This window comes from Dunckerocampus dactyliophorus, chromosome 13 (assembly GCF_027744805.1).
Source record: "Dunckerocampus dactyliophorus isolate RoL2022-P2 chromosome 13, RoL_Ddac_1.1, whole genome shotgun sequence".
NCBI classification, from domain to species: Eukaryota; Metazoa; Chordata; class Actinopteri; order Syngnathiformes; family Syngnathidae; genus Dunckerocampus; species Dunckerocampus dactyliophorus.
Window position 1 is genome coordinate 27844232 of NC_072831.1, and position 19870 is coordinate 27864101.

A 19870-nucleotide genomic window follows, 5' to 3' on the forward strand; every position below is an offset into this window, starting at 1 on the left:
CCCCACTTTTGCCATAATTCCACAGTTTTTGTAACACAAATTCCCTTTGATCTTAAGAATCCTTTCTACTTCCACTTTTCTCAACCGATTTAAATCGTTCAAACGTCAAAACATTCCACTCAATCAGGAAGTTCAGGCTAAAAGTTTTCCACATTCCAAATATTTGCAGTTTTCCCGTCTTTGTACAGTAGATTTCCTACAGATTTTCAGTTCAGCTTCAGCTCCATTGCATTTTCTTGTTTAACTTAACATGTACACTTAACTATCGATAAGCTTTCAGTTATGTGCACGATTGTAAGTGGTTTGTAAAATGGCCTGGAAGAGAAAAGGAGCAGAGGGGAAGTGAGGGTTGGGGGGCTAATGCGTCTCTGGCGGCGTGCTCGTCCCCGCCAGAGTCACGTCCCCCTCCCAACGAGAATGCGCGTCTCCCTGGCTGGCCTCTGCGCGGAGTGTCCGCCAGGGGGCAGCTGCGTCCCGGCGTGAGGCTGCGCCTCTCCCGCTGCACCGCAGAGAGGAAAATACCACCAGATGGCGGTTTAGGATTGCTGCTCTTCTCTACCAGGCGCGGCTCCGCTCTTACGGCCAAATTTTTCCAATATAAAAACACGCCAAATAATAAAAAAGGGATCGATTTGTCGCTTCGGGAGGTGACGCTCGACCCGGGGATGGTCGTTAAAGGTGAGTGCCTGGTGATTTTTGTCGTTGTTTTGTGAGGCGGGAAGAGAGGAGGTGGAGGGGGGGGGGAGAAGAAGACGCACAGATTCAAGATGGTGGACGCGGTAAAAGAGGGAAGGCTGCTGCTTGTGCTGTGCTGTGCTAGGTTACGGGGGGGGGATGGGCGCAATATTGGCTAACGGAGGCCGATGTGCTTTCCCTCCTCCTAGCCTAGCCGCGCTAGTTAGCCCATTAGCTAGCACCACTCTCCGAAAGCACAAAATAACCACTATGGAACTCTGCTCAGTGACCGCCATTGTCCACCTGTCGCTGGAGTTGTCAACAAACACAAACAAGCCACAATGGTCTTTTCCTGCTCCCTGTCTCGTGCATCGCCTGTTCTCATTTGCAGTGTGTCGTGTTTTATAAATGCACACTGTATCGCTTCTAATGTCATGTTTTTTTGTTATTGCTGCTGCTAGGCTCACTGACTGCTGTGTCCCTAAATGTGTTGCTTCCTCTGTATGTCAACATCAGCAGCATCCCAGATCTTTACCTTCCAATCCAAGTTTGCTTCTCACTCTCTTAATGCACACAAATAATGAGAAAGAGGTTGGTTGTCTGTTTGCATCACATGCCATGTGAACATTTTTATTTTAATGTTATCGTGGCAGGTTGTCTCCTCATCCCGCCCCCATCTGTGCAGGGGAAACATGAGTCACATCAGGGTCTGGGGGGGGTATATGGATGGATGGATGCATGGATGGGTTCCTCCAACCAACCTGTCAGCTGCTTGCGCTGCAAACCTCCTGTATGACCTGCATCCGTGTTGATAGTGGGTCAGTGTATCTCTTGAGTGTTGCATAATGGCTTTGTTTACACTCAGCCATGTGACTTTTTATGTTGGCTGACATTCACCTGCCTTCTTTATTTTGACACAGAAAAAAAACTTGATTGAATGAGAAATGTGTTCATTTGGTCACAGGATTTTTTTTCTCTCCCCTTTGCCCTGAAAATGGAGCATATGCATATTTTGTGCTCAACCCAGACTGTTTACATGTTAACTGGCAGAACTACAAATCAATTCATTTTGACCTTTGAAACATAACCGGAGTTCGGTTATTAAGTTTTCTGCCACCTCCCTGGGTTTGCGTAGGCTTGCTCCTCCCCCTCCACACCCTCCTGCGTAGCGTGATGTACACCTCCCTAAAAAAATGTACCTTGTGGTGTGAAACGTAGAGGCTGTGATTGGTCGGCTTGTGCTACATTACTTCCTGTCTGTCGGTGACTCGTTCACCTTCTTTCATTAATGTTCTATGCTGCTTAATCATCATTAGGGTGGCAGGGGTATGCTGGAGCCTATCCCAGCTGACTTTGGGCAGGAGAGATAGGCACAAACAACCTTTCACGCTCACATTCATAGCTATGGACAATTTAGAGTCGCCAATTAGCCCTAACATGCATGTTTTTGGAGAAAACCCACGTACGCATGGGGGGAACATGCAAACTCCACACAGAGATGTCCAAAGGAGACTCGAACCCAGATCTCCTGACTAAGTGGCCAACATGGTAATCACTAGGAATTAGGACCAATATTTGCAATAATAGTTCCAGCTCCAATCGCACTCTCCTTTATCTTTAATTGCCATTGGCTGCTTGCGAAGAAGGAAGCTAATAAATAGCTGTTGAGTGTCAATGGTTGCTGACTGAGTTGACTCTCCAGAAAACGCTGCCGTTTGGCACAGAATTGCATGTCACTCGCTCAATCCAGGCAAAGAGCAATTGAAAGCATACCTCTCAACCCCCGTATTTTGTCCTTCTTCCCTGTTGCCCTCCCTTTTTTTTAAATCATTTTTCATATATTTCCCTTTCCAGTCGTCCCTTGTTTATAGCGGTTAATTGGGTCCAGACCCGACTGCGTTAAATTAATTTCCGTGGAATATCATTCAATGTTAATAAATGAAATATTTTCATAGTTAGCATAGAACCCCTGTTTATGACTTTCTAAATATGTTTTCTTAACATTATTAGAGCCCTGTAGACATGATATAACACCACTATAGTCACTTTTGCACTCCTATTATTAACTGTTTACGACACATTGCGCAACTCTTATGCTACAGGGACTCAAGATGGCTGCTAGCTAGCGAGCTAACCAGTTAGCCTCAAATTTATTTCCTCTGAACGTAAGAAGCCAAAAATGTACCACTTCCACACGGGACGGGAGGAGAACTTTTTTTTGGCTGTATCATGTTGGGCCTGCCTTGGCTGACTTCATGAAGTGTTAAGGTAAGGTAATGCAAGGTAATGTCTCAATGCCGCCTAGTGACCAGAATACTACATATCACTTGTATTTACTAATAATACTAGACTAATAATAGACCAGTCTACCGCAAAACAGCATTTATTGATTATTTAATTTCTGAAAAAAAACTCACTATAGTGAATGAATCGCAAAAGATAGATGGATAGATACTTTATTCATCTCCAAGAGAAATTCACAGCTCTGCAAAAATTATATTGCGAGGGGCGACTGTACTTGAACTCTGGTACTGCAGGTGACAATGGTGACACATACAGACACCAGCGGGATTGTATTTGCACAAGCACAATGCAGTGGTGCAACGCAGACATGTCATGGAATACTGACCACTTGTTAGGCCTGTCACGATAACAAATTTTGCTGGATGATAATTGTCCTACAAATTATTGCCGACATCAATGATTGTCAACATTCATTTGAGGCAATTTTTTCATTAATGTCATGACAATATATTGCATAAAAATGCAAGGACACCGTATCAAAAGCAATAAACTTTAATTTCTCAAGAGTATTTAACATTTGAATTAGAATGTCAAGAGCTTTTAAATAAAATTAAACTGCATAATAAAATAAACAGAAAAGGCAAAAACAACCCAATGAAAATAAAAGTGTCTCTTTTAGCAAAAGAGACAATCCCCCAAGTTCTCATTGGGTGTCAATGCAGGCGTGAGCTCATTTGCATTTCTGTGTGGGATACGCTGTTTACGTTGAATGAGGTGTAACGTCTTGTTGGAGTTTGGTCAAAGTGCATATTTTGGATGCAACGAAATAAGTTTCACCGTTTTGTATTATTTCTTTCACTGTCTTTGTCACAAACCTTTTCATGTCACAAAATGAGGATGCACAAACGCACTGAAATTGACATCAGATGGTGTTTTATACCTGGGGTACGTTCGCTCGCTCATGAGCGCATGCGCAGCATCGACAATCACTGCGATTGTTACTCCCGCCAGTTATTAACGATAACCAGCCACCTGGCATAATAGAAATAAACGCATCCACTCAAAATAGTCCACAGTCAGGAAGTCATATTAATGTGCTGTTGTTTTGGTGATGCCACGCTCAAACTGGCCAAATTTTGAAATGCCGTAGACCAGTGTGAGTGCCCTGACTGGGAGTGGAATGGAAGTTTCAGCACCACAAATGGATTTGGCCCTACCTTTTTGCCCTCGCTCATCAACATATTATAATGGGAGCGTCCGTGAATGTATCTTGTCGATCCAATGCCATGCAGTAGGTGACAATATGCATCTTAAATGCGCTTCTTAACACACCTCATACACACCTGGTCTGCCAGAGAATAAGAGGATGTAGCAGGATGGATGGATGGATGGCGACTTAGTCGCTGTATTTAACGAGCATTCAGAACCCTCGAGATGCTCTTTCCAAAACGTGACAAATATAGTGACTTTCCTATTGTAAGCTTGAATTAACGTTTTGCTCTTCTCATCGGGCAGCGGGTGCTGCTGCGGGCACCTCCCCATCTAAAAACACTCTCAGGCGGCTCCGTCTGGTTTGTGACATTTGGGGGGGAAAAAGACAGAAAGGGTCAACAGGGAAAGTACATTTTGTTCTGTTTTGACTCACCTTTTTGTCTCCTGCCCAACGTTATTCCTCTCACCTGCAGCGTCCGTTACAATTACATGTACACGCATCATGGCCATTAGACTGTGGCGGACTGAAACAACACAGCTATCCAGCCGTTTCAAGTGGCCATACCAGTTTGAGGTACTTCCAGCTGTGTAAGCAGTGCATTGGAAGTTATTGAGCAGCATGTCGCCCTCATGCAATCCTGTACTACACTTGGGCCGCTTGTTACCTGCAGCAGGGACTCACAAGTGTTGGCTTGATTCGGGCCAAACGTCTGGCTGGTAGTGCATATCTTGGCAAGTCCAAAATAGCTTTCAGGACGCTTCCTGTTTGCGGAATATGTTGCAGTTTGCGCCACTGCTTGGGTGATAGCCAATCTCAGGCAGCAACCCCTGGCTTTATCATATGGCATCATATGCCACAGTTTTAGTTGAGTTTCATAAGTAAGTGTGCAATGCCATGTCTGAAATCTCTCTTTAATAGTTGCTTTCCTTTACCACGGCTGGTCCCCACAAATATTTTGCTGCATAAGCTGCCTGTATGTGTACTTGTGATGAAATATGGTTCGCGCCAGTTCAGATTCTTCAAATAATGGTGCTATAGTGATTTAATGATGGATAACAGTCACTCGTTAACAAGACAAACGTGTCGTCCCGGCCATCCGTCATTGGTTTGCAACTGGGTGGCGCTCCAAAATGGACACCCCACCCCTTAGTAGAAAGTGGCTATTGTATCTCATTACAGGGGTGTCCAAACCTTTTCCAGCGAGGGCCACATAGTAAAAAGTGAACGAATGCAAGAGCCACTTTGATATTTGTGAACCAATCCGGCTTTGTGATATACAGTAGATGAAAAAGTGTATTATTTCTATGAACTTTACTACTTGCTCTTTTTTCCCCCGTTTTTGCTGTTTTTTTCCCCAAATTATTATTATTCTATGTATTAAAAATCACATGGAATACAGGAAGTGAATAATATGTACTGCACAAGATGTGGAACGGATGGGGGGTAGGATTAAATAAGCTTTGCTTTTTCCTACTCCTTTTGGACATGTGGAATTGTGAATCGAATCTTGTGATATATTCCATTGTAATTTGCATGTGTGTTCAAATAAAATTAAACCAAACCAAACCAAATATTTCAACTTTCTTCTTAAATAATGTTCGTAAATGTTCTTTTCCGAATATTATGACATTATTCCCAGAATATTTTGGCTTTTTTTTTATTAGTGGGTATGCTGGATTCTGTCCCAGCTGTCTTCTGCCAACAGGCGAGGTACATTCTGGACTGGTTATTCATTATTTTGTTTTTCATAATATTATGACTTAAATTTTTTTTTTTTTTTTAGTATTTCACCTTTACGCTGCTAAAATGACATTATTTTTTCTCAATATTACCGTGTTTTTCTTGTAAAATTATGACTTTTTCTTATTAGATTACAACATTTTCTCTTAATATTTTGACTTTATTCTTGTAAAATTGCAGCTGTTTTTCCATTTCTGCTGTTGTTTTTTTGAAATCTTCCAGCTATTTCTTTTTGTACATTTTCTTCTCAAAATTATGACTTTATTCCCGTAATATTTTGACTTTATTCTCGCAACATTGCAACTTTTCCAGCAACCTAATTTCCCAAAAACCACAACTGTATTCCTGCTCTTGTTTTTCATATTTCAACTTTAAAAAAAAATCATGCTGCTAAAATGACGTTATTTTTCCTCATAATATTACAACATTATTCTCGTAAAATGACTCCTTTTTCATGTTAAATTACAACTTTTTTTTCTCAATAGCTTTACTTTATTCATGTAAAAATTACTGTTGATTTTTCCATGTTTTAGTTTTCTTGTTAAATTTTTAGAATGTGCCACGGGCCAGTAAAAAAAACAGCTACGGGATACACTTTGAACACCTCTGGTCTATTAGATTTATTAATGTGATGCTCCCACCGCACACTTCCACCTCTTTACTGTTATTGTGTGTCTTCTGCCTTCAGCTGTAAAGCCAATCCATTGGTATTTTCTAAAGGAATTATGTCATTCCTGTTATACAGCCATTGAAGGAGGTGTGCGTGTGTGTGTGCATGCAGCTCGGGTTTGCAGACAATTAGTCGCTTGTGTAATACATGCCTGAGAGAGTGTTAAGGCTGTTTTTACATGAGTGAATCTATGTCGATGTAATCCTCTTCAGGAGGCTCCAACAGATGTCCTTAAGGGGGAAAAAAGAGAAGCACTAGCAATCGCACTACGTGCAGGCGAGATTTGTCACTCTTGGTGCGTTGTGCAGGGTGTGATAATGTGTGTTAAGTTGACACACATTCTCACAAATGTTTGGCCACGACTTAAGCAGCTTCCCGCAGCAAAGTCGACACTCGAGTATTCCAAATGCAAACACGATTCACCATCACTTCTTTTGCAGCAGTCACCGTCGCTTCTGTCTTAAAATAGTTTTCAGTCAAGAAAGAGATGCCTTTTTTTATGACCGGCTTCAAGCAACGTGCCTCAGCATTCGCTTCGCCATTGGCTGCGTGGGTGTCTTTGCCAGTCTGTGCCTATTTGTGTTGCTCTTACTTTTTAATATTAATGCATTCACCTGCTGTCAGCGCTCTTTTTACAGAGAAAGTAATGGGAAAAGGATGTCAGAAATGATCCGTCATATGTCAAACTGCTGCCATCATGTCGTCTATTTTAAGTAACACTTTATGCATTAACATTCTTGAGCGTAAAAAGAACCAACGTAAAATACAAAAAAAAACAACAAAACAGTCTACCCTTGCATAACATGGCTGGCTTTACACTACCAATGCCCAATTCCGATTTGATACCTAATTCCCCCCCATCTGCAATAGGGGCGTCAAACTGTTTTCACCATGGGCCACATTGCAGTTATGGTTACCCTCAGAGGGCCGCCTGTAACTGTGAAACCATATCAATGTATAATCACTCGGGATGTCCCGATCCACATTTTTTGGCATCCGATCCGGTACGATCCCTTTTTTTAAATTATTATTTTTTTAATAATAAGCTTTTGTTAAAAACATGAATTTGTGTAATTTAATATGGTTATGAAAATAGCTCTTCAAAGTATTACAAATAATGCAACCAAAGTATTGCTGAATTTACTTTACGCAGTATTATCAACAAACTTCTGTGACCCTAATCCAATCCAATAATCCAATAAAAGTCCATCCAGTAAAAGATAACATTGGAAAAAATGTGCGTGCAAAATACTTTTACGGTAGGACTAATCCTTTGACATGGTTATAGATCAATTTGTGGTGGGATTCAGGAGTATATGACTTTTTTTTTTTAACAAACGCTCTTCAACGCAATAGTAATTTATTGACGTTCCCTAGCGTATACAACCTGTCCGTGGCGGAACCAGAAATTTTTAATCGGGTGGCCAAGGTGAGACCATTACTCATAGGGGTGGCAATAAGTTGATACCGGAAATGTCGAGATCTCCAGTTGGGTGGCCACAGCCACCACGTAGCTCCGCCACCGCTTCCCGTGCGAGTTCCTACTGTGCAGTCCAGGCACAATGAGGGGGACGTACCACTGTAGCTAAGGAGCCGAATATTTGACTAACTTCACCACATTACACAGCAGACATGTCTGCGTGGTGGTGCGTTTTCATTTTCTTGCGGGTGGCGGGGTCGAGTGGCAACCAGCTTTGTGTTGGTTTGTGGCCCAGAGTTACGAACGTTATACGCCAACCGTATCGGCCCAATCTTGTGGCGGAAGCGGATAGATATAATCGGATCTTCAAAATACAGCAGCTCGGCAGCCGATCCCAAAAATCAGGATCAGGACATCCCTAATAATCACCTCATGATATTGTATATTTGATAGTGATCATTTTCATTTTTCATTGTTTTACCAACAGGTGCCAAGCAGAAACTTGAGTCCAGTCGTCCCTCGCAATATTATAAGTACACCATATAAAAAGCAATAAACTTTATTTTCTCAAGCGTATTTAACATATTTTTTTCTCGCTCACTAGCCTGTCTTCTGCCATCCGCCATGCTACGTTTGTCTGCTGGCGTGTGGTGATGATGTCACCGACAGGCAGACTGAATCGAGTAATGTTTATCGTCTTCATCATTAAAAGTGCATTCACATAAAGCCTGCTGTGCTTAAATCCAATGCTTTATTTCCTAGTATTGATGGAACTGGTTGATTACCTTTTAAACGATGTTGGCAACTTGCTGAACACAGATTGATCACAGGAATATAAATCGATACATCGATGTAGTAGATGAATTGTTACACCACTACTATGGAGCTCAAATCTGCCAGTTTATGCTGCAGACGTGTTGATTGTCATGCACTGGGGTAGGATTAAAACTGCTTTGCTTCTTCCTACTCCTTTTCAGACATGTTGAATTTTGCACATGTAGTCATGTGATGTGCTTCAACATCATTTTGTTATTCATGTTCCAAATAAACTAAACCGTTACAACATTTGTAAGGGGCCTGGTTCCAATCCAGTTGTCTTTTTCTCTTTACACCACCATGACAAATTGGGCCATTTGGAGGCAAAGCAATGACAACGGTGTCTTGAAGCAAATCCTGCCTGCTTTTTGAATACTTCAGTGTCACTAAAACAGCCATAATGGCTGTCAGTTGCATTGTAGGGCAGTACCATGTTGGGGAATGTTGTTATGCAATGTTTAATTAGCTGTAATGTGGTGCACTCAATCAAGCAACAAATTAGTTTGTTGCGGATGGACGACACTGTGTCACATGACGTCGGCTATTTTGTTACTGACTTTTATCGCACGTGTCCTTGCAACCACAGCAAAGCAGGTTCTTTTGCGAACTTTGCCACATGTTAGTGTCGCTGCATTTCTTCCTTGTTGTCTCGTCTTCCCAGTTGCGGCTGACATTTGCATACCCTGCCTTCCCCCTAGTTAAGGCTCTCCCTGTGATTCCTCGACTTTGTTTGTTTTGGGTGCCGTGGTCGTGCAACTGACTGCAACCGTGACACTGCTTTGCTTTGACAGCCATGCTCACAGTAGCTCCAAGTTAAGTCCTTGATGTTCTGTTGGTAGTAACAATGGTGCTCTCAAGGTCTTTGTGTGTGTGTGTGTGTGTGTGGGGGGGGGGGGGGTGGTATGCGTGAGAGCGAGAGAGTGAGACAATCAAGCCAAGGTGAGAAAGGAAAATGAGACTGAACAATGGGTCAAACCAGTATTTCTCCTCTTGATGCCACACATTTTCCCTGTCTTCACCACCACCACCACCACTTCCCCTTGCAGCCCCATTTTCACCATCCTTGCTGTCTTACCTTGTCTTTCCCCCCTTATGATGTATTTATTTTTAATTGGCAGACACAGTCCTCCAGAGGTAGGTGTGTGTGTGTGTGTGTGTGGAGGAGGGGGAGGGAATCCATTTTTCAGCACAGATCTTGTCACTTAGTGCAGCATCCCCTCCTCCAGACTTTGCGCCTAACAGAAGAAATGACTGCACAGTCGTGGTTTGTGGCACCAGCAGATGGCTGTGTGATTATGTGTCTCAGTCCGTGTTGGATCGCTGATCTCCCTGTGCGACACGGCCATAATCTTGTTAAAGTAAGGCGGCCACAACAGGCCTCCGAGGCGTCCGTCTCGCCGCTGCACAATATAAGGACATTGCTCTTTGCTCTCAATATGTGTGCAGGCTGGCAGCGTGATGAAAGGGCAATGATTGTCTTGATGGCCTCGCCGCCCAGCGGTGGTTCACGATCTCCTAGTAAAGCTTTATTTGGCCATTTTTACGTGAAAGGCTGCTACTTAACACATTTCTGCAAAATCACTTTTGTACAGGAACAGATAAGCAAGTGCAAGTGGATATATTTAATTTCATTCCAAGTGTGTTGGCCTTGTCTTGATGCTGGAATTTAGAGAGTTTAATATGTTGTCCTTTTGTGCCTTTAGCTGTAATTCTAATGAGCTGTGTTTGTCCACGACTATCTCTGACAGAGAGTGTGTCCCTACTTTCTGCACTTGTCCAATGCAATAGATTCCATAAATCACACACACAGCATTAATGAGTAGGACAGGAGGATGCAAACATTAACAAGTAGAGCTTCACAAATTAATCGATGATTCATCGATTATCCAATTAATTGACAACATTTTGGTATTCAGTTAATCATTTCTTAATTTAAAAATGTAAATATCCTCTCAAATGTGAATTGTACATTATAGCGATCTAATTTATCTTATTATGTATTGTGTAAAACTAAGACATGAATAACATCAAATGAATGCCGACCCACCATCCACCAGTTCCAGCCAAGTTTTTCCAGAAAGATTATTACATCCCTTTTACCGTGTGTGGTAAAAGGCAGTGCACTAGCATCAATTAACTTGAGACAAATGTGCACACTAGCACTCAACAAGTAATCGAAACTTACCTTTATGCATTCCCACATAGTATCAGCATCTGACACCAAATATGAGATCAAAGAAAAATGGTAAAAATACAGTAGTAGTCTATCTGTGCGGCATGAGATAAAGTTAGCACACGCACAATGGACATGTGTCAAGTGAGTCGGATGTAACAGAGAGAATCTGGCCACTTTTCAAAATAAAACATAAAAAAATGAAATAATGGAAATTATTTTTTCTTTCTGTGCGGCCCCGTACCAAATGATCCACGGGTTGGGGACCACTGCTCTAGGGAACACATTTAATATGACACTGCTCGGGCAGGAGTTTTATTTACGTCTTAAAAGGCTTATTTACTCTTATTCTGTCTACTATATTGGGTAATCCGGGTGTAAAGCCCTTCAAAGCCGCAGGGAAGTACGCTGTCCAGAAAAAAAAAAAAAGGAACTGCTGTCTGAATGTATGTTATTGTATTTATGTCTAATATGTCTTATTTTCTTTGTTTATACAGTAGCTACTATATTGGGTAATACAAATGTAAAGGTGACCATAGTGGCGTTATTTCATGTCTTCTGTCATACTTAGAAGATTGTAACAGGTTTTCTATGCCGTAACTTTGAAAATATTCCATTTATTCATATTGAATCCTGCTTGGTGGATATTCACTTATCGCGGTCGGGTCCGGAACCAAGTAACCGCGATAAACGAGGGACAATTGTTACAGTCACGTTTTAACAGCAACATCATGCTAGGTTAGCCTTTCTGCTGAAGAAAAACAAAATGATCAAACTTACAGCCCCCGTGTCTGTAGTTGACCAATTGATCAGGCTTTATTTTCAGATGTGTAGTGAAGCCTGTTTTTTTTTTCTATGTTCATAATAAAGCTGTTCTTCCTGGGATGGGACTGTAGTATTTCTTTAGATGCGTCTGTGTAGGCTCTCAGTCGTACAGGAGTTGTCCATCGAGGGAAAGGCTTCTTGAGACGTCATCTGTACTTCTGTGAAGAAGGTGTCGGACGTTTTGCTCCTCATCCGAAGAGCTTCGTCAGCGAACCAATAAGTGCTGGTAGCCTAGGCCTTAAACTCCAGAGGATCATATGGCAACACAAAATTCCTTCCTATTTCAAACCAGTAAATACCCTGAGACAAAAATTAGTGCATCCTAAAGACAAGGCTCCAAACCAAAAACAGAGCAATGTGGTCTATTCCATCCACTGTAAAGATGAGGAATGCAAAGAGCACTACCTTGGGGAAACCAAGCAAATGCTCCAAAAAAAAGGCTTTATCAACATCGCAGGGACAATTCTAGTGGTCCTCAATCAGCAGTAAATCTACACCTTAAAGCAACCAATCACTCTTTTGAGGACAGCGAGGTAAAGATTTTGGCCAAAGAAAACAGATGGTTTGAAAGAGGAGTAAAGGAAGCTATTTTTGTCAAACAACAGAACCCATCATTGAATCGGAATGGTGGTGTGAGGTTTAATTTGGACCCTGTGTTCAGCAGGTTACTGAGACCAAAACCCACAGCTCTTAGTCTTGCAAATGAGGTGGAGCCAGGGCCGAGCCAGAACAATAGATGCTAACGAGCCAGTATCAGAGTCGTTCATACCCAACTCAGGGAGCGACACTTCCCTTTTATCGGAGGTGTTAATAGCAGGAGAGGATTATACCACTACTCCGCCCAGGCTTAGTGTAAGGAACCAATAGGAAGAGGGTGTTGGCACACCAATTCCGCCCACTCTTACTGTATTTAAGGCCTAAGCTACCAGCACTTATTAGTTTGCTGACGAAGCTCTTCGGATGAGGAGCGAAACGTCCGACACCTTCTTCACAGAAGTACAGATGACGTCTCAAGAAGCCTTTCCCTCGATATTTCTTTAGCTGTTTCTTTGACTCCCCAGATCAATATAGCGCAAAGGTCACTTGTCTCATCACACAAAATTTGGAATGGTCTTTATATTCATCACTGCCAAACTCAGCTCCGCACCATTTGTCTTTCTTTCTTATGCACATGAATAAAACACTTCTTTCTATGCTGTTGCGCCTCGCAGACTCAACGTAATAGATAAACGGCATCAAGCTGTCGGAGATTGTGTTGCAGGGAGCCGTGCTCAGTAAAAGCTTAAATCACAGCGCCGTTAAAGTGACACAGACATAACCAGAAGTAATGTGTCGGAGGTAAACGTTGACCTTTTTCCTTAAGTTTGCAAGCCTTTTGCAGCTATATGTGAAGCGTGCTCACACTTGCATTTTGCCCTCTGTGATATTTTTTCCCCCTTCTGATGCATTTTACAGATCTGAGCTGTGAAACAGCTGCGCTCCTCTCCTGCAGTGAGAAACCCAATAAGTGCATCCGTATGTGATCCAGCAGTGATTGATGCTGTTGTAGTAAAACATAAGCAGGCATCACATGACTGGGAGAAACGTCTGGGACTTAAGGGGCTGTTAACATGAGACCATTTTTAAATGAAATGTGTTGTCTCCATATACAACATTGTTGTAGTAAAATAATTGTTCATGCTAATATACTTCTCATATACTTAATGTGAGGCACATTTTGCAAGTCATAATTTGCAGTAATTCGCCTATAGTCGTTGGGTGCTTGGTACTTTGGACTACAGGGTTTCCCCTCGGATTTTTTGAAGCTGTGGTGGTGGGCTGCATGGGAGGGCGGACTGTGTTATGCTGCTGCTGCGTTGCTAAAGAGCACCGCCAACATTTAAATGGCACTTAATTTACAAAGCACAAATCCACTCAGTGTGCTCATTCGTCATTAAATACAGGTGTCATGTTTGAATAGAACGCTTACAAAATACAAAGAGGTGAAGCAAATATTCTTTGGTGAACTACTCAGTAGTAGCTGGTGAGCTATTGCTAGCATACGAGCTACCTGTTGGAGAAAGTGCTGTGATAGCTCATAGCGTCACTGTCAAAGCTGTACACACTACGTGTTTCTCTTGCACAACTTCATTAAGTATTGTAATGAGAACAAGAGAGCAAGATTGTGAAGTGACACTTCAAAAAAGTACTTTGTGATGATAATCTGACTAATGTATCCCATGAAGGCAATAGTCAAGTGTAGCGCCGAGCTAGCTAGATGCGCCCAGCCAGGCATGTAAACAAAGATGCCAGAAAGTGGAATGAGATTGAAACGTGAGCGATCACACACGCTGGCATAGATAGACTTAGCATGTGACAAGCTGTCGTCAATTGTCTGCACATTTTACGGGCTATTGTTCATTTGCCCGATAATAAGAAACGACGTGAAAGCCAACACAGGACGTGTCGCCTATCTGGTCACATGCGCAAGTGCCAGCAAGACAGACAGGCGATTCCGGTGAATTCTTATCAAAATAAAGCACAATGAAACATTTTTAGGATATTTTAAGTCATTTTCAAAATAATTGTGGTCAATATGTGCGTAAATAATAATCTATATATTTATCCATATAGCATATACAGTATATCCATTCATACAATATATGACTTAAAATTGTTTTCGAGTTTTTAAAAAAATCATTTTTAAGGTGTGGCAGCTTTTATTTTGTAGTGGCGCACCGCCACGATCAGTTACATGTAGCGGAAACCCTGGACTGGTAATGCAGGTAATGCTAAATTCATATCTGGGAATGATGAGCTCCAGTGCTGAGCGTGCAGCCATGACATCTAATTAATATAGTTATTGCAGTCGTACCTCGCAATAGTAGATTATTGGTTTGATTATCACTCCCTCGCTATATCGTGTTTTTTTCAGAAATTAATTAATTAATTGTGGCTGTTTTGTGGTAGACTTTGGTGTACTATTACATTAGTGACAACATATTGAAATACCAGTAATATGTAGTATTCTGGTCACCAGTCGGCAGTAATGACACAAAACACAGAGACACTACCTTCAATTACATACCTTACAGGGTTTCCCCTAGGATTTTTTGAAGCCATGGTGGTGGGCTGCATGGAAGGCGGACTTTTTTTTTTAAAAATATTTAAATTTTACTGTCGGTAATAATGTCAACATTAGGGTCGGTTTCACAGGCGTCAACAACAAATGCATTTATTAACTTTAAACACCTTTCTCTCTGCCTTTTCTTCCACTCCTTATCTGCCAAGGGAAAGTGCCAACAGGGCAGACGGGTGATTCCGGTGCATGTTTTTCAAAATAAAGTGCAGTGAAACGTTTTTATGATATTTGATAGATATCTTATTTCAAATTAATTGTGGTTAATATGTAAATAATAGGCTATCCATGTATCTATACAGCACACGGGTGCTCACACCTTTTCAGCCTGTGGGCTACTTTGTCCCAAAGATCTACCTCCCTCTACAAACATAGAGGAAAAAAGCACACACACAATATATATATATATATATATATATATATATATATATATATATATATATATATATATATATATATATATATATTTGTGTAATAAATATTAGTATTTATGTACATTGTACGTGTAGGGGGCACACAATCAAAATGATGTACCTCTTCTTATAAAACATATAGCATATATAAAATCTAACCGGTAAACTTTGCAACTACTATACTAAATACTAATGATTAGTATTTCACATTCACAATTTCAAGGTTTATAGGTCATCAGAGTAATTGGTATCATGCAGTAATTCCCAATACAAATCAATATGCAATAAAGATAATTACACATACTTCCTCAATAGTTGTATACAGAAACGGAGTAATATGTCTAATATGCTACGTAGCGTTCATCACGTATTACGTCCAGTTAGCATTTGCTATACGAGATTACAGATACTGTATGTACGAAATTAAAAGGATTACGCAAAAGACAATGCAGCCGTAGTCTAAGCAACATATTAAAACGCTTTCAGCAATAGGGCACATTTTCCAAGTCATCGTGAAATAGTCGTTTAACAAACAAACTTGGAGAAAACGCATAGAGTAGTTCATGGCTGCGAAGCAAACAACTGCGCTACAAGTGAACGGATAACTTTTGTTATAGATTTAGGCATCTCTCCGCTGATTTAGTTTGTCCATAATCGGAATAATAAAGATGAAAATTGAATTATCCGTGTGTAGCTTGTTCTCCACATCTTTTATGCCACTACCGCGGCACGAGAGCGAATCAACACTACCTTCACGATCGCCGTAATGGACACCCCTGATAGAGCATATATGTCCATCCATACACTCTATTACTTAACATTGTTTTCACGTAAAAAAAAAAAAATCATTTCCAAGGAGTGGCGGCTTTTACTGAGCCATGGCGCCCCGCCACGATCCATCACTTGCAGCGGAAACCCTGCCTTAACACTGCATGAAGTCAGCCATGGCACGTCCGACATGATAGAGTGAAAGAAAGTTCTCCCATTTCGTCTGCAAGTTTTTGGCTTCTTAAATTTAGAAGAAATACATTTGAGGATAACTGGTTAGCTCGCTAGCTTGCTAGCTAGCAGCCGTCTCAAGTCTCTGCAGCGTCAGTTGCTCAATGTGATGTAAACAAAGAATAACAGGAGCGTAAAGGTGACTATGGGGTGGTATTTCATGTCTACAGGGCTGTAATAATGTTACAAACCGTATTTAGAAAGTCCTAAACCGGTTTTGTATGCTCTAACAAAAAATATTTATTAACACTGAATCCGGTGTTGCGGAAATTCATTTATCGCGGTCAGGTCTGGAACCGGTTAACCGCTATAAACGAGGGACGACTGTATATATTTGACTATGTATATTTTTTGTGAACAAGAAGTACTGTTTCTATGCGTGACCTTTTAAACATTGTATGCTAGTGGTTTGCGTTTTGACACTCCTGGCCATGGGCCTGCCCACAGACCCTTCCACGTCACTCGTGTTGCATGTCATGTAACCGTCCCGCAGGCCAGGATGTCGACCGAGGCTCATGTTAACTGTATCTATTTAAATCCATACATCCAGCCCAGTGCTCTCCCATCAACCCCTTCACCTCATAGACAACACAGCCTTCCTGACAGTGCCAGAAAGTGTGCTTGTTAAAATAAATATAAGCGAGGAGACAGCAAAGTATGGTTTAATTGCTTCCAGAACCATTGAAATGTCCCCCCCATGAAAATAATACATGTGGCAAATGACAGGTAGGGGGGATACATAATTTGAGGTCTGCACAGGGCTTGTCGCCATGGAAACCTTGCTTGTAAAGTGCCATGTGGCAATGACACTCTTGACTTTCTGTAACATTTGTCTAGACTTTCTATGCGTCGTTTGGTTGGTAATAATGGAACCTGCGCTCATGCACAGGTCGACTTCAGTGTGACTGGATGTAACATTACCTTTGGCAGCCGGATAGTGATAATATACAGAAGGCATTAGCTTGTGTAAGTCCCCTTTAAGCACAGCAGGAATGCACTTCTGCCAGGCATATGGCTGTTTTGTGCAAAGTACATTGAAGAGGTGTTGAAGCGTAAATTCTCTGCTGGCATGCGCGGTTATTTTCTGTTTCTGCAACCTCAGATATAATGTAATTGCTGCTGGCCGTTATCTTTTACAACTGCAAACATTTCGGCCCATTTGGATGAATGTGCTCATTTGGACCCTAGACAACTGTCAGCATGAATAGCTAGAGTCTATTAACTTAGCCATGAAGCTGTGCTAAATATCAATACAGTGCATTGATGTCATTGTGAGCTGTGTAGAAACGTGCAGTGGAGACAAGCACCAACCACTCGTTATTGTTTATCATATGCAACAGTATTCATGGGAGGGCGCTATGAAATCCGTTTTATTTTTTCCCAAATTCTGATTTTTAATTTTTTTTTTTTAACCTTGTACACTTATTTTACCAGCATAAAATGTGTACTTTTGTGACAGTAAATAAAATGTCCGTTAATTAATTCCCACTCACATTCATACCTACGGACAATTCAGAGTCGCCAACTTGAATGTGGGTGGAAGCCGGAGTACCCGGAGAAAACCCACGCACGCACAGGGAGAACGTGCAAACGCCACACAGAGATGTCCAACGGAGATTTGAACCCGGATCCAGATTGCCTGATCACCGTCCGCTAATTAAATGCAAAAATCATTACATTGATTGATGCAATACATCATTGGCCAATTTTGCCTGGCATTTCAGAAACGGATGTAGCTTGGCTAACGTTTCTAATACCATTTCAGCCTCTACACACATTGCTACAAAATCCTCAACAAACTGTAATGCCCGTGCTTGTAGTTAAGGAAGACGTAGTTGCCGATGCAATTGTAATTTCAGTACTGATGTAAGATATTTTTTTATGACACCCTTATTTTGTTTACACAGTTAGACGGTAAGTGGCGAACCGAACAAAGCTCTTATTTTGATGGCTGGAAGTGTATTGTGTGTTGAAAATGTCTGCTGGGAGCAAGATTGAATGTGCCTCCCGTCCTTATTTCACTCAGAGCTTGCATGATGTCAGTGGGAATCGTAAAACACTCGCTGGCATTAACAAGCGGTAAAACACAACACGGTGTAAACGCAATCATGCAGCCTGAGTCGCACACACCAGCCGCACTAGCCTGCGCTGCTAAACTAAGCTGACAATGCTAGCTTCCATTCACTCTCGGTAAGAATGGAGTTTCAAAGATTTAGCTCACGCTGTATAAACTTAAACATATCAAAGCATCCAACTGTATTGTATTGCAGTTATTGTGCAACATTCTTCACATGTAAACCATTAACTGCAACTACTGCACGTGATGTTTTTTCTTAATAATGAACAAATTCAAACATAGCTCTACCTCCTCTTATACCTTTTAGGCCCTGTCCACATGGGAAGCCTCCTGAAATTTGTTATGGTGGGGTGAAAAAAATCTGCGTCCACACTGTGCCGGATTAGTAAATAGTTGCATCCAGATGGGAACGGCTCACTGAGTGAAAATGGTGTAGTACATAAGGCACGCCAATGTGTGGCGCTGTGAACACCCACGCAAACGGAACCACATGACATACCAAACCATAGAAGACAGGGTTTCCCCTAGGATTTTTTGAAGCTGTGGTGGTGGGCTGCATGGGGAGGGCGGACTGCCGCCGCTGTGTCGTGCTGTTGCTGCGTCTGCATTTTTTTTTTTAATGACAAATGGCAATTTTTTAAGAATTATTTCTAAACTCTGCCGCAAGATTAAACTCACAAACACAATCAGTCACTTTTTGTGTTTTCCAGCTTTATTAAAGTATGGCAACATAGAAAAAGTGCCATTCCAATACTTTTGTTTTGTTTGCTTTTTGAGTGATGTAATACATTCCCAGAAGTAAATAAATCTCCTGAACATTTAAAGTGCTGCTGATGCTGTGCAGCACATGATCTGCGTGTTTTAGCACCTAGCATCGCTAGAGAGATGAGAGCAGATGAGTGTCCTGAAATAACTTTGCCTGTGAATGTCTGCAAGTCAGATTTTTTTTTTTATTTTTTTTTATGAAGCAGTGATATGATCTAGCCTCTTACAAGACCACCACCCCTCCTTTTCTCACTTTGGTCCCTCCTGCCTCTATTCCACCCAATCAAATAAGCCGTAACCGCTGGGCTTATGACCCAGGCTGGTTGCTATAGCAACGTAGGCCTGCCTCCCTGAGAACATGTCATGCATGTTAAGTGCTTCTCAGAGGCTTCGCTCGCTGTCTCTCCCCTTCTTGTACTGTCTTCTATGCACACTAAAGACAGTTGTGAGGGATTACAGCAGCCTACACTCAAGACAGGTCCTATGTCTGTTTTTGTTGGGTTGTGCTGAGAAAGATGAAGGACGCAGGCACACACTTTTTTTTGGCAAATTACATTTTGAGTCATGTTTGGGTTTTTTGGGTTTTTTTTTCATTATTTACAGTAGCGTGCAAAAGTGTTTGCCTCCTTCCTGATAAATTTGTTGTCATGTTTATCACACTTAAATGTTTCAGATCATCAAACAAATTTAAATATTAGTCAGTGACAACACAACTGAACACA

The 19870-nt window shown here is 41.5% G+C and overlaps 1 protein-coding gene across 3 annotated transcripts in view; it reads left to right on the top strand.

Annotated features, from left to right (window-relative positions):
- The first annotated feature begins 455 nt into the window (after positions 1-455).
- stag1a (stromal antigen 1a) overlaps positions 456-19870 on the top strand; it is a 42000-nt gene continuing 22585 nt past the window's right edge. For 2 of the 3 annotated variants that reach the window (XM_054796423.1, XM_054796421.1), the window contains exon 1: positions 456-678. The gene's annotated coding sequence lies outside the window, so the exon portion shown is untranslated. Of the gene's footprint in view, positions 679-1328; positions 1494-19870 lie in introns of all 3 variants that reach the window. The other variant, XM_054796422.1, reaches the window with a different exon arrangement.